We start from the raw sequence: 15,444 nt of genomic DNA on the forward strand, positions 1-15,444 counted from the left end.
TTTCTTTTCCATTTCAGTTTTACTACTATTTGGTTTCAATTTTATTTACTCTTTAATTATTGTGCCTGTAATGTTTTATGCTTCTGAGGGGAGGGATCTTTGCTTTCACTTCTTTTGTATCATGGAAAGTTCAGGAGATATTGTTTTAAATAAAGAGGTGGTAATTGATTAATTATTAATTGGAAAAACTACTAATCTGCAGTAATTGCACTTTGAATATACATTGTGAGCTTCCCTTTTTCCCTATGGGAAGAAATAATTTTGAATTGATTGGACTGACAGATGCTAAAACAATTTAGTTCAATTAAGCAAATCCTTATTAAGTTCTAGAACATATGGAGAAGTGCTGAATAAATATTCATTTGTTCACTCTTTCAGTCAGCAAATATTTAATGAGTATACACTATTTGTCCTGTACTCTGTTAGGTACTGTAATAAATATTTACTGTTAGACATTTAGATATTTAATTTCCAAACATGATAGCTGGGCATGGTGGCTGAGGCAGGAGAATCACAGATTTAAATCCAGCCTCAGAAATTTAACGAGACTGTAAGCAAACTAGTGAGACCCTGTCTCAGAATAAAAAATAAATAAATAAAAAAACGGCTGGGGATGTGGCTTAGTGGTTAAGCACCCCTATGTTCAACCCTTGGTAATAATCAAAAAACAAACAAATAAATAAATAAAATCCAAACATGAATCTGTCAGGGTTCTCACCTTCAATTGGTTTTACTTACTTGACTAACCGTGATATCACTGATGATTATTATTATGGTTTGGATATAAAATGTTCCTTAAAGACTCATGTTGAAGGCTTGGTCCCCAGTGCAGCAGTGTCCAAAGGAGGGCCTTTGGGGAAGTGGTGGGGAATCAAGAGGTCTGTATCCCCATCAACGGATTATTGCATTGATAGCTGAATAGACTACTTGGGGGTGGTGAATATGTAGGTGGAGGTATCATGTTTGCAGGAAATAGGTCATTGGGGGTATGCCCTGGATGTGTATTTCTTGTCCCTTGTCCTCTCCTCTCTCTCTCCTTCTCAGCTGCCATGGTCTTCTGTCTCACTTCAGGCCCAAGCAATGAAGCCAGCTAACCAGAACTGAAACCTCTAAAACCATGAGCCGAAATAAGTCTTTCCTCCTTTAAGTTATTCATCTCAGTCATTTTGATCCCAGTAACAAAAAGCTGACTAACACAATTATAAAGCTTTACAGAAAAACGGAATATATGCTTGTGGACATTTGAAGAAAGGAGTAGTTCATTCTGACTCAGATATTTCAGGAAAGGATCTACAGAAAAGTTAATATATAAGAAAAAATGAAGTGTGCTGAAAGGAAGCATTGACGCTTATGTTTTGCTCTGTGAAAATTTTGTGTTTTCCACAGGGTGTTGTTAAGAAGTGGCATGTTGGAATGTTTTCATTTTCAGAAAGATAGGAGTATATATAGTTTTTCCTGTTTATCACACAAGTAAAACTAAAAACCTTGACATTATGTATACAAAACAAATATACAAAGTCCCTGAAAAGTGAAAAGAAGAAGGCAGACCATCTAGGGACCTTGGGACCTAAAGAATGACATGTTAGTGTGTTTTCTGGGTTTTCTTTTTATGTTGTATGTTTCAGACTTAGAGCTGAAGAAGTGGCAAATTGGAAATAGTAATGGATTTAGAGATAAGGAAAAAAGGGAAAGGAAAACCCTCGTGAATGCCTGTCGTCTGTAGCCAGAGAACCAGGAAAGGGATAGTCTAGCCAGACAGAAAAACTTTTAGAAGGCAAGCACTCTACTCCAGCCAACATCACAGATAAACACTGTTGCCACCCTCAGCAATGCCACCAAAGATGGAGCAGGTACCTTGGACATCTTCCCAACCAAGGCTGTGTGAGATATCCTAGCACTCTTGATATGATGGTGTCAGAGAAGACCAAATAGGGAGCCAGGAATTTTTCTCCCTCCACACCCCCATCTGTGGTGTCAGTAGGGACTATGCTGGATGCTTGGACTCATGGTATAAGTAGCAACAATGTACTCTTCCCTTATCTGCTGGAATGGTGTCAAATATACTTTTATGGAGATTCAGGACTTTAACTATTGCCCAGAAGCAATGGGGCCATCCTGTCATAGTGTCACTGGAAACCACAGGGGGATTTGGAATTCCTTCACCCAGAATCAATGAGGAGACCTCCTCCTCCTTGAATGTCAAACCAAGTGGGCTACCTGGACTTCCACATAAATTTGGAACTGTTGAGGCACTGTCTTCCTCTTGCCCTATAATGGTGGTATCATGGAAAGCAGTTTAATTAGATCCAGAGCCTTATAGTACAAAAGTGATTGGATTTCAATTAAAATTTATTTGCTATAACAAGAACTAGAAAATTTCATGGTGAAATTTCAGTGTGATAAATTCAATGATAAATTTCAATGTGATAAATTCTTTTTTAAAAATTGCTTTTATTTTTTAAATACATGACAGTGGAGTGCATCATAAATCTTATTACACATATAGAACACAATTTTCATATCTCTGTATATAAAGTATATTCATTCCAATTTATGTCTTCGTACATGTACTTTGGATAATGATGTCCATCACATTACCATCATTGCTAATCCCCCTGCCATTTCCTTTCCCCTCCCACCCTTCTGCCCTATCATCTATTCCTCCCATGCTCCCTTTCCCTACCCCACTATGAGTCAGTCACCTTATATCAGAGAAAACTTTCATCATTTGTTTTTTGGGGGTTGGCTAACTTCACTTAGCATTATCTTCTCCAGCTGCATCCATTTACCTGCAAATGCCATGATTTTATTTTCTCTTATTGCTGAGTAAATGTGATAAATTCTTTAAAAAGAAATTAAATGGTTAAGGAAGGAACTTTGGAGTGTTAAGAGGGAAAGAATAGGGTAAGCAAATATGTTGGCAAATCCAATTGGTTTTTCCTCTTGAGCCTTATTAAATGTGTTTGACAGGTGAGGTGAAAATTATTAACACTGTCTAATGTAATTCTAAATCTATTTAGAGAAAATAGTTATGATTATATTGTAAATATGAAAAGGTAATGGAATATAATAGCAAGTAAGTTTCCACTCAAACTGGTAAAATGATGACACAAGCAGACTATGATATGTATATCAATACTCAGAACAGGTACTAAAAATGCTATGGATGTGATTCTGCAATCTGTATACTCAGAAAAATGAGATATTAAATCCCATCTGATTCAAATGTATGATATGTCAAGGTCATTGTACTGTCATGTGTAACTAATTAAAACAAATAAAAAAAGAATGACATTAAAAAATGCTACAGATAAAACAAAGTGGAATTCTATAAAATGTTCAAGCCTAAGAAAAAATAAGGACAAAAAACTGGAGAAACAAAAAATAGAAAGGAAAAATAGAAAACAAAATAAAAAGGTAGACAGGTTCCAATGTATAAATAATTATATTAAAGATTAATAGTGCAAATATACCAATTGAAAAATAAAAATTGGCAGAGTGAATTAAAAAAAAAAGAAAACCTGTTCCAATTGTATGCTGTCTATAAGAAAGACACTTCATCTATAACATAGGCAGGTTGAAAATAAAATGATGGAAAAAGATGAAGTGAATTTTTGTTATTTAAGGTAACTATATTATTTAAAGTTGACATGAATTATGAATTATCAAGTACTAAACTGCTGCTCCTAGGGGAGATGTAAGGTTAGCTTCCCAGGTGTTACAGGGTTAGGAGCTTCTGGACACATTTTTGTCAACTGGTAAGTAGATAATTTGTTTTGTGTTTGTTTCTGTTTAAAAATATCTTATTGTATATGTATTGTTGATTCATTAGCTTTGAACTCATGGTCAGTAGCACTGTGACTCATGTCTGAACAAACCTTGTCTGACATATACAGTGTTTCTCTATAAATCACATCATGGCCTTCATGTGCATAAGAACAATAGTCAGCACTTCATCACTATTTTGAACAGTAGAATTACCAAGTTAAAGCACAAAATTATTAAAAGTTTGGCATAACATATACTGTGAGAGAATGACATTTGTTTATAGCATGATAACTAAAATAAGAAGCCAGAACACGGTTTTATTTGACTTTGACTTGGACTGTGCATGTGTGGGGGAGTGACTCAAGGTTTCTGCTACTCTTGATGTTCACAAATGTCTGCAAGAGCTCTCTGAATATTGATTTTGGTATTACAAATAAATTTTAGCAGAAGGTGAATCAGCAAATATAAAATGCACAAATAATGAAAATCAACCATCTTATGCCAAGATTAATCAAAGGGAAGCAACAGTGGCTATATTAATATCAGATAAAGTAGACTTCGGTCAGAGAAAATTACCAGAGACATTATGTAATGATAGAAGAGTTAGTCTATCAAGAGGACATAACAATCCTACATGTATAGGTACCCCAAACCAAACCAAAATAACAACAAAACAGTTATATAGGAAGCAAAACCTCACAGAAATGAAAAAAGAAAAAGACAAATGTAAAGTTATAGTTGGAGATGTCAGTATCTCTTTCTTCTCAACTATTAGTTGAAGAGTAAGGGAGAAAATCAGCAGGGATATAGTAAAACTCAACACCACCAACCACTAAAAAATATATAATGGATATTTATAGAGCACGCCACCCAACAACAGTGGAATTCACATTTCTTTTCAAATGTCCGTGAAATATTATACTAAGACATATCCTGAGCCATAAAACAAACCTCAGCAAATTTGAAAGAATGGAATTCATGGAGAGTATGTTTTCTGACCGCAGTGGAACCAATGTAAAAGTCACTAACAGGAAGATAGTGGGAAAATATATAAATACTTGGAAATTAAACAACACACTTCTAAAAATAATTCATGGATCCAAGAGGACATATCAATGAAGTAAAGAAAAATACACTGAGGGAATAAAAATGAAAATACAATGTTAAAATTCATGGGACATAGCCAAAGCAGTACTTAGAAGGAGATTCATAGTACTATACTATATGTATACATTAGAAAAAAAAAGTCTAATATCATTGTAACCACCCACCACAAGAACTTAGAAAAATAAAATCAAAATCAAAGCAAGCAGAAGGAAGGAAATTTTTTAAAAAGTCAATATTCAATGGAATTGAAGGAGTAAAACAATAAAGAAAATCAATGAAACGTTGATTCTTTGAAAAGATTTATGAAATGGACAATTATCTAGTAAGATTGACAAAGAAAGAGAAAGCACACATGCTAATAGAAACAAACTGATGAAAAAGAAAGAAGAAAAATGGATAGAAATGAAAGAAGAAAAGGACAAATCTAAAGCTATACTTGGAGACTTCAGTATCTTTCAAATATTGCTTAAATAATGAGGCAGAAAATTAGCAAGGATATGGTAGAAGTCAATGCCACCAACAAAAGGCTAATAAGAGAATACTACAAACAGCATAAAGCTGTTGAATTTGACATGAATTTTACAACATAAGTGAAATGGACCAATTCCTTGAAAAGCACAAACTACCAGAATTCACTCAACATGAAAAAAATAATTTTAATAGCCCTGTAATATTAAGGAAATTTTAAAACGCCCAAGAAAAGAACTCCAACCCCAGATGGTTTCACTGCAGAAGTCTGCCAAATGTTTAAAGAAAAATCAATACAAATTTGATACATTCTAATCCAAAAAACAGAAGAAGGGGAAACATTTTCAGATTCACTTTATGAGGTAGTATTACTAAGATACCAAATAGTAAAAGCAATAAAAAATAAATAAATAAAACTAGAGACCAGTATTCCTCATGATTATAAAGGCACAAAAATCTTGAATGAAATATTACCAAATAGAATGCAGTGATACAGAAAAGAACTGTACACTGTGACCAAAGAAAATTTATCCCTGGGATGCCAGGTTGGTTCAATATTTAAAAATCATCAGTGTAATCCAGCATATTAGAAGACAAAATAAAAAAAGAATCAGATGATCTTATCAATAGGTACACAGCAAGTATTTGACAAAATCCAGCACATGTTCATGATTAAAATTCTCAGCAAGATACAGAAGAGGGAAACTTCTTTACTTTGTTAAGTAGTGTCTATAAGAAACTGTTAACATTTTTGTTTACTGATAAAAAGCTCAATGTTTTCCTCCAAGATCAAAATAAAATGGGGGGAATTAGTCTACTCTTTTCAAACATGTACAGTAGATAAGACTGTGTGGTATTAGTGAAGAGATAGACACGTGGATCAAAGGAGCTGAACAGATAATGAAAAAGTATATCCACATCAATGTGTCCCAGTAATTGTTCACAAAGGTTCAAAAGAAATACAATGATGGAAAGAAAAGCATTGAACCTTCTCAGCAAAATATAATCCTTGATATAAGTCTCAGACTCTATATAATATTTTACTCAAAATAGATCATGGACTTAAACGTAAAACGTAAAACTATAAAACTTGTAGGAAAAAAATGGGACAAAATGTTCAGGATCTAGGGCTAGGCAAAGAGACTTGACCTCAGAGCATGATTCATAAGAAGAAACAATAAATTTCCAGTATTCAAAATTAAAACCTTTTGCTCTGTGGAAGATTCTGCTAGATGAAATGACAAGATGCATATTAAGAGAAAACATTTGCCAACCACTTATCTCACAAAGGTCTAGGTGTCTAAAATAGAAACTCTCAAAACTCAAAAGTTAGAAAGTATGTAACTCAATTAACACATGGACAAAGATAAGAGGAATAATTTTCCTGAGGAAGATATACAGATAGGAAATGAACACCTGTAAAGTTCAGGGATCACTACACACGTATCACAATGGTTAAGATAAAGAATAGTGACAACAGTGTCCCTGGTAAGGATGTGGAGAATCTGGATCCCTCATACATTGATGGTGAGAACATAAGATCATACAGCCACTCTGGGAAGAGTTTGGCAGTTTCTTTACAAAACTAAACCTGTAACTACTATGCAACCAAACACTTTTACTCCTGGGTGTTTATTCCTGGAAAGACTTATGGTCACTCAAAAGCTTATAACTTAATATCACCGCAGCTTCATATGTAATAGCCCTAAACTGGAAACAACACCGATATCTGTCAATGGGTGAATGGTTAAAAAATTCTGTCACATATCCATCCTGTGGAATATCACTCAGCAATAAAAAAGGACAAATTATTGATGTAAGCAATGACCTTGATGAATTTCCAGGGAATTCTGAATTAAAAAAAAAAACAAGGCAATCTACTGTATCATTCCATTTATATAATATTCTTGAAATGACAAAATTATAGAAATGGGGGAGAGAATAGTGGTTGTCAGGAATTAAGGAATGATGGGTCGGGGTGGAAGAAAGGGTAAGCTTAGTTCTAAGCTTACATCCTGGTGCTGACAGAATGTTCTGTATCCTGCCTGTCTCAGATGCAGTATTCTGGTTCTGATGCTGTACTATAGTTTTGTAAAATGTTATATCGGGTAGTGGGGGGTAACTGGGAGAGGGTTCTGTAATGAGGCTGGAGATGTAGCTCAGTGGCAGAGTGCCTGCCTAGCATGCATGGAGTCCTGGGTTCGATCCCCAGCACTGAAAATGCAAAACAAAGCAAAACAAAAGACCCCAAAACCCTATAAGAAAAAATCAGGATGCTTTAGTGTGGTTTCTTTCCCTGTGGCTGATCATCTTAAATCTTTTTTGTCAACCATTGAACACTGATCTACAAATATTTATTCTAAATTCCTGCTTTGCTGGAACTATTCAGTTCAATTATAGAAACATAAGATTTGGAGTGCATACAAAAGTGTGTGTGTGAAGCATGTGCAAGTGTGGTCATAATTCTCCTCTTTCAGTAGTTCTAATGTTCAACTGTAAATTGTAAATTATAAAAGTTATAGTGTAAAGTGGTATTTGTAATCCTATTCGGCTCTTAACTTGCCAGGAAGAATATCCTCTCTCAGGATATGTAGCTTCACTACAGTACCAACCATTGTATTGTCAAATCCATGTGAATTATGCAAAACAAAAGAAAAACAAATGGCCTAGCTAAGGTTTGGCAGCTGCAACAAGGAACCTATCAATCTGAGGTTTGTTGTAATGCACTGCATTTAAAAGAATATTCTTCCAAGTAAATCTAGTGCTTGGAATGAATGAAGAATCATATTAAGAATCTGAAGTTCATTTTCAAAAGATTGGAGGAAAAAAAAAAGAAAAAGAAAATGCTTGCCAACTTTTCCTTGGTTTGAACTTATATAGAAAGATTTAGCAGTTTAGATTCTTTCCTAATTATTGGTTAATTTGCCAGTGAAAGCTCTTGGAAAAATCTATTTTCACATTTATTTGAATTTGAGGAAAAATGGAAAGTTTGGGAAAAATAAGAAAAGCATTTAGCTCGAGGGATAGTTCACGAATGTGGTTTTCAGGGAGCTGGCAGAAAAATAGTTCCTATCAGATCTCATGGTTTAGAAGATTCTTACAGATTTAGGTAAACCAGATTTGAGAATTCCTGATTTTATACAATCAGATAAATGTCTTGTTATGCAATGTACAATTCCAGCTTACTACGTGATAGAAATGAAACTATAAAAGCAAAAAGGAGGCAAAAATAAGGCTTCATGGACTCCTTAGGCCATTTGTGAAAGCCCCTGTATTGCAGATCGCAAAGCAAGTGGTGAGCTAAGACTTTGTGCCTTGACAGGGCTGTGCTATTGTACTGCTCCAAGGCTGTGCATACGATGTCCTCTGGGCTGTGTACTGAAGGATCGGTCTGGATTCGTGAGGATAACCTGACGCCTGACTCTGTGTTAGGTATTGAGGATACAGCAATGAACAGAGCACCTGGAAAAAAAAAGTCCCTTTCATGCTGTTTCCATTCTAGAGGAGAAATACAGACAATGAACTAAGGGTTTGAGTTAATTTTACAAAGGTTGAGTCACCCTTATCTGAAAAGCTTGGGGCAAGAAATGTTTTGGATTTCAGATTCCTTTTTGGATTTTTGGAATATTTGCATATACATAATGAGATATCTCGGAGGTAGAACCCAAGTCTCAACACAAAACTCATTTATGTTTCATAGACATCTTATTCACATAGTCTAAAAATAATTTTATATAAGCACCACATAAAAATAAAGATATGTGTCCACTTATAACTGAAAATAAATATTTTAAAAAATATATTTGTTATGGTTTTGATGAGAGGTGTCCTCCAAAAGCTCACATGTGAGACAATGCAAGATTTGGGAGATAAATGATTGGGTTATAGCCTTCACCTAATCAGTGAGCTCATCCCTGACGGGAACTGAGTGATGACCAGATGCAGGTGGGGTGTGGCTGGAGGAAGTGGTTCACTGGGGGCATGGCCATGGGTATATATTTTGCATCTGGAGAGTGGAGTTTTTCTCTTGGCTCTCTGATCATCATGTGAGTTGCTTCTCTCTGCCATACTCTTCTGCCATGATGTTCTGCCTCACCTCAAGCCTTGAGGAATGAAGCCAACCTTCTAGACTAAGCCCTCTGAAACTATAAGCCTCCAAATAAACTTTTCCTCCTCTACCATTGTTCTGGTCAGATCTTTTAGTCACAGCAGTGAAAAAGCTGACTAAAACAATATTTTACATAATTTTATGCTTGAATTGAAGTTTTATGGTATGGAATTTTCCACTTGTACATCATGTCAGTATTCAAAAAATTTTGTATTATGGGGAATGTTTGATTTTTTTTGATTAGAGATACCCAATCTCTGTAATCTGTTGGAAGTGACATGTTCTATGCAGAAAAATAAAATAAGGGTGGAGGAAAAGGCTATCTAGGATTGTGGGGTGGGGGTGAGGTCACTGTGATTTTAAATAGGCAGGTCAAGGAAAAATTCCCTGAGAGGATTTTGACAAAGACTGGAAGTTACCACATTCCCCCTGGGTAAGAGTTTTCCAAGCAGAGGGAACAGCTGGTTCTGGGACTGAGGTGGTAATATTGCAATTCCACAATGAAGCCAGATTAGCTGGAGCAGAGGGAGGGAATGCTAGAGATGAGGGGCTTTGGGGGTCCTCCCCAGGACTTCCTCATAGGGGGCTGAGACCATTCTGAGTGCGGTGAGCCAGGGAGCAACACCCTCTGACCAGGTAACTGGTATGAATTCTGTGGTGCCTGGCTAGTTAGGAAGTGGCTTAAATACCATATGGATGCAGTTCCAATAAAATGCTAAAGCTAGGGTTGAAACTGGGAAAGATGGTGGTTAAAAGGGCGACAAAACAAAAACAACCCCTAAAAAGATTTTTATATTGCTTGTAAGATAGTGGAGCTGTAAGAGTGGTGGATATTGTTTTGTAGTTAAAACTTGGTCTTACTTTCGAAAAGTCATTGTTCCATTAGAAACAATGAAAATGGATCATAGGGGATCCATTTTAGTAGGTAATGCAACATGTCAATCATTGTCCTGGTATGTTAAATCTTTTAACATTGGCAAAATATGTATGGCTGGTATGACTGCTTGGAGTCCTCCTGTTGGAAAAACCAGTTAGAAACAGAAAGATTCTGAAGAGGAAGGGAATATGAGAAGTAGAAAGAGCTGAAATGAATGGCCTTTTTTCTTCTTAATAATGTTGTGCTTAAAATACTCTTGTGGGTTTATTTAATAAATTTACATCTCTTAATATTAGATCTACATAGCAGAATAGTACAGTTTGGTAGTCTCTAATGTGTAGGACTTCATGACCTATGTAAACTTTCATATTACCCTGAAACAGTGTTATTAAGTGTACAAGTTTCATAAGAAATGCTTATGGAGACTTTAAAATAATGAGAAGTACCCAGCACACCTGGTTAATAATGATTCCACGACATCCCCACTTTTCTAGATAAAGGTCTGCCAACACATTTGTTCCAGGTGCATAGGTGCAGGTTACAACTTGGCACAGTGGCTCTAAAGAGGATAGAGATTCAAACGGGACATGAACAAAATCTTTCTTTTGTTTGAAGGAGACATTCTCTTCATACCTTGATATAACTGCATCACATAGAACTTTGGGAATCTTATTTTCATTTTGTTTTTGGTAAAATAAGAAGTGCCTTTGAAAACCAGTTTATCTTCGGATGTAAAGGAAGAGAAAAACCTTTTGATGTTTGGCAAGATTTGCTTAAGAACAAAAATGATTTAAAGGGCTTTTTAAAATGAGCCAGTGTTGTCAATTTTTTCTTCTTCTATAGATCGTAATCACACAGAAAATTGAAATATTGATACCCTTAAGGCTAAACATAGCCTGCCTATCCCTGGAATACCCACAAACAGGACACTCTCTTTGGCAGAACAAACATTAAGTGCATATCTGTTGACAATGTGAAAAGATACAAGAGTCAGATAAAAGAAACCATATTAAAAGGCTTTTTAAATTTCAATTTTTTTCACTTTGCCATCCCCAGCGTGTAAACTCTTATCTTCATGGTTATCTCTTTTGGTTGCATAACTGTGGCAAGAAACAGGAAAAGTGCTGTTTCTCACGTTTCTTTCTAAAAGCAGAGAGACAAATATTTCCTTATGTCTCATTGGCCAGAATTGAATCACACGTTCATGCTAAAACAGATTAATATCAGGGTCATAGTTTTACCAAGACTTGCTGACAATAATCACAGATCATTTCCTGGATCTGGGGAGAAATTCTTCCTACTTCTGACAAGAGAAACAGGAAGGATAGATTTGTATTGGTCCCCCAACGTGTCTGTCACCCCTGCCTTGATGAGGTGAGGAAATCAGCACAAGTATACCACCATCAACTTTCTCACCCCTTGTTCTCACTTTTGTTAATTATGCATTACTACATGTTAGAGTTTCTAACATACTCATTCTATTCTGTAATCATAATCACCGTATTTGTTTCAGTCTTAGTTATAGTGAATTCAGTATAATTACAGTCATGTGCTGAATAATGATGACAGACTGCAGATATGACAGTGGTCCCATAAGATTATAATGGAGCTAAAAAATTCCTATTGCATACTGTCATTGTAGCTGTCATGATGTTGTAGAGCAATGAATTATCCTGTGTTTGTGGTGATGCTGGTATAAACACACCTACTGTGCTGTCAGTCATATAAAGTATAACACATATAGTTATGTGCAGCACTTAATATGTGACAATGATAATAAACAAAATGTCACTGGTATATGTATTTACTGTTCTATACTTTTTATCATCAGAGTGTACTCATTCTAATTGTTTAAAAAAGCTACTGTAAAAAGATATGCAACTGACAGCAGCCTAGAATATCAATGTCTCTTGATAGCATTGTTTTCCCTTGTGCTTGATTTAATTTTATGTTGGGTTCATCATGGATTTAGGAGCAATAGGCTATATATCTCATATAGCCTGGGAGTGTAATAGGCTCTACCATCACAGGCTGTGTAAGAACACTATATGATGGTCACACAATGACAAAATCACCTAATGACATATTTCTCAGGACACATCCCTGTTGCTAAACGAGGCATAACTATATTAGTCCTTTTGCCAGAGTTGTTTATTTATTTATTTATTTTTAATATACTTCTTGGGTAAAGTGAATACACTAGCAATTTCTTCCAGAAGAGGGGAAAAAAATTCTTTGGGTTCTCAGACACTCAAAAAATATTTGTCAGCCTTTCCTAATTCCTGAAGTTTCGGAAAACCTATGAGAGTCTGAACAAGTCAACTATAGCATTCAAAGAATCAGGCACACATCATTTCCCCCTGCATGGCATATGTAAGCCATGACACAATGCCAATAGAATAGTTGTAGGATGTCAGAAGAGACCAACTGTGGCTCCAGATCTGTGGTAAAATCAGCAGAAGACTGAACACATTCTCATTATGGGTGGAGTGAGTGTGAAGCAGAACATCTCTCCCAATAAACCACATGCACCTTCTGAGTATAAATCACCAAATTAGTGAAAAACAGCAGCAGCAGAGAGAACCAGACCTATATGGAGTGGGAATCCCAACAACCACCACCTGTCCCAAGCAGCCAGTTCCATACATCAACCCCTGCACCTGTCAGATTTCACCCTTGCTGCTGTAAGGCCTGGGTGCACTCAAAGCCTGGAAGACGAGGAGGGAGGGGGCACAATGCACACACAGTATGTAGGAAGAGAAGAGCAGATGCTGTTCCCTTCAAGCAGTGACCTGAACCTTGGCTGGCTGGGGAAAGGAAAGGAGAAGAACTTTAAACTAAATCTAAATTGGAATTTGAACACCTATTAAATACTTGAATAAGTCTCATAATAACAGAAAGTGATTGAAAAGTTGTGGAATCTGCCCAGATGTTATTACACAGCTGGCAGCAGGGATTATTTGTATCCCATTGAGTGTAGGCTCTACAATAACCTGGTTATACACAGTACAGTAGAACCAATATAGACATCAAAGTAAGACTGATTTGGTTTGACTCCTTGCTCAGTCACTTACTTTCCACATGATTTTTGGAAAATTTTGTTACACTTGTTTCCTTAACTATAGAATGGAGATGGGTGGTTACATCAACTTTCCAGGGATTTGGAAGAAGATTAAGCGAAATAAATTCCAGGAGATATCTAGTGTGATGCTTGTAGCATAGATCCTTGAAAGTGGATGGTGGTGATAACTATTGCATCTGGAGACAGATGTGGTAAATCAAGGACTAATGGTCAATGTAGCTATTAAGTGTAGTTTGCAGTGGTTAGATGTATCAAGTGCAGGGAGTGTTGGGTGTTTTCCCCAAACTATGTTTTTTAATGAGGTCTATACGTTGAGAAAGCATTTTTTTTTCCCTGCTTGCTTTGAAAGTTCAAATGTAACTAACTGGAAGCTAGTACTATGAAAACCTTGATAGAGGGCTTCTTGTCTTGGATCAGAAAAAAAGAGGAAGCTCTAAAGAGATCTGAGGCAGACTTTTGCCAGCCCCAAAATGTGCCACCCACATTTCACTGGAAAGATGTTCTGAATAACATGCTCTGGGCCATGTGAGTGTGTTCCTTGGCAACCCTGGGCCTGCAGAGTTTGGCAGGAAGGGATTTTCATCTTGCCAGCTAAATCCCTGCCACTCTAGACTGGCTTTAATGTCTTTGCTCCTGACCCCTTCCTTATCCCCAGCTGAAGGAACTTATGTTTGCACAATAACCATTGTATCCTGTCCCTACTACTTACTGGCTCTGGCCCTAACCTCCTCTCCATATTTTTTAGCTTGGACATGCGTAAGGAAGGCTTGTTCTGAGAAGACCCCAGCTTTTGGCATTGCCAGTTTCTCATCTGCCTCCCAATCTCTCTCTCTTACTTTTTCTGGAGCCTATCTCCTTTGGTGACCCACTAAAAACTGATTTTATGCTGGTGAGTGGATAAGTCTGTTCCAGGCTGGTGTGGAAGGAGGAAGTTGTGCAGAGCTTCAGGGTTAGTGGGAAGATTCCTGCTGCCCACAGATGGTCAGTTTTTCCTTGGCAGCAGCTGATGGGCGTACAGCAGGGAGGTGGGATTATTCCAGAAGTTGTCCAGGCTTCACTTGAAGGAAGTGCCATCTGAGAGCAACTTTCCTCTAGAGCAAGCTCTACCTTTGGTTCATCACACTCTCTGAACAATATTCTGGGCGGGCCTCTCTGTGGTTTGAGGCATAGACAAGAAGGAAGTAATGAAAATGAGGAACCAAAGTGGTGGGAAGGGACTCTGTTCATCTCATTGATTGTTCTTTGCTGAGAAGAAGCTCTTTAGTTTGAATCCATTCCATTTATTGATTCTTGATTTTAACTTTTGTGCTATAGGAGCCTTATTAAGGAAATTGGGACCTAATTAGACATGATGGAGAGTTGGGCCTACTTTTTCTTCTAATAGATGCAGTGTCTTTGATTTAATTCCTAGGTCCTTGATCCACTTTGAGTTTTGTGCATGGTGAAAGATAGAGGCTTAATTTCATTTTGTTGCATATAGATTTCTAGTTTTCCCAGCACCATTTGTTGGAGAGGCTATCTTTTCTCCAATGTGTATTTTTGGTGCCTTTGTCTAATATAAGATAAATGTGGGTTTGTCTCTGTGTCCTTTATTCTGTACTGTTGGTCTACAAGTCTGTTTCACAATAGCTAAACTGTGGAACCAACCTAGATGCCCATCAGTTGATGAATGGATAAATAAAATGTGGTATATGTACACAAAGGAATACTATTCAGCATTAAAAGAGAATAAAATCATAACATTTGCAGGTGAGTGGATGGAGTTGGAGAATATAATGTTAAGTGAAGTTAGCCAATCTCAACAAACCAAATGCTGAATGTTTTCTCCCATATAAGGTTGCTGATTCATAATGGGGTTCGGTGGAGGGAGCATGGGAGAATTAGAGGAACTCTAGATAGGGGCAAAGAGGAGGAAGATGAAGGGAGGGGGCGTGGGGGTAGGAAATATGGTGGAATGAGATGGTCATGATTACCCTAAGCACATGTATAAAGACACAAATAGTGTGACTCTACTTTGTGTATAACCAGAGATAT

At 36.6% G+C, this 15,444-nt stretch overlaps 1 protein-coding gene across 2 annotated transcripts in view; it reads left to right on the top strand.

Annotated features, from left to right (window-relative positions):
• CPQ (carboxypeptidase Q) overlaps positions 1-15,444 on the top strand; it is a 487,125-nt gene that overhangs the window by 13,947 nt on the left and 457,734 nt on the right. The window lies entirely within an intron of this gene.

This window comes from Spermophilus citellus (assembly GCF_964194105.1).
Source record: "Spermophilus citellus genome assembly, chromosome: 14".
In the NCBI taxonomy this organism is placed as follows: domain Eukaryota; kingdom Metazoa; phylum Chordata; class Mammalia; order Rodentia; family Sciuridae; genus Spermophilus; species Spermophilus citellus.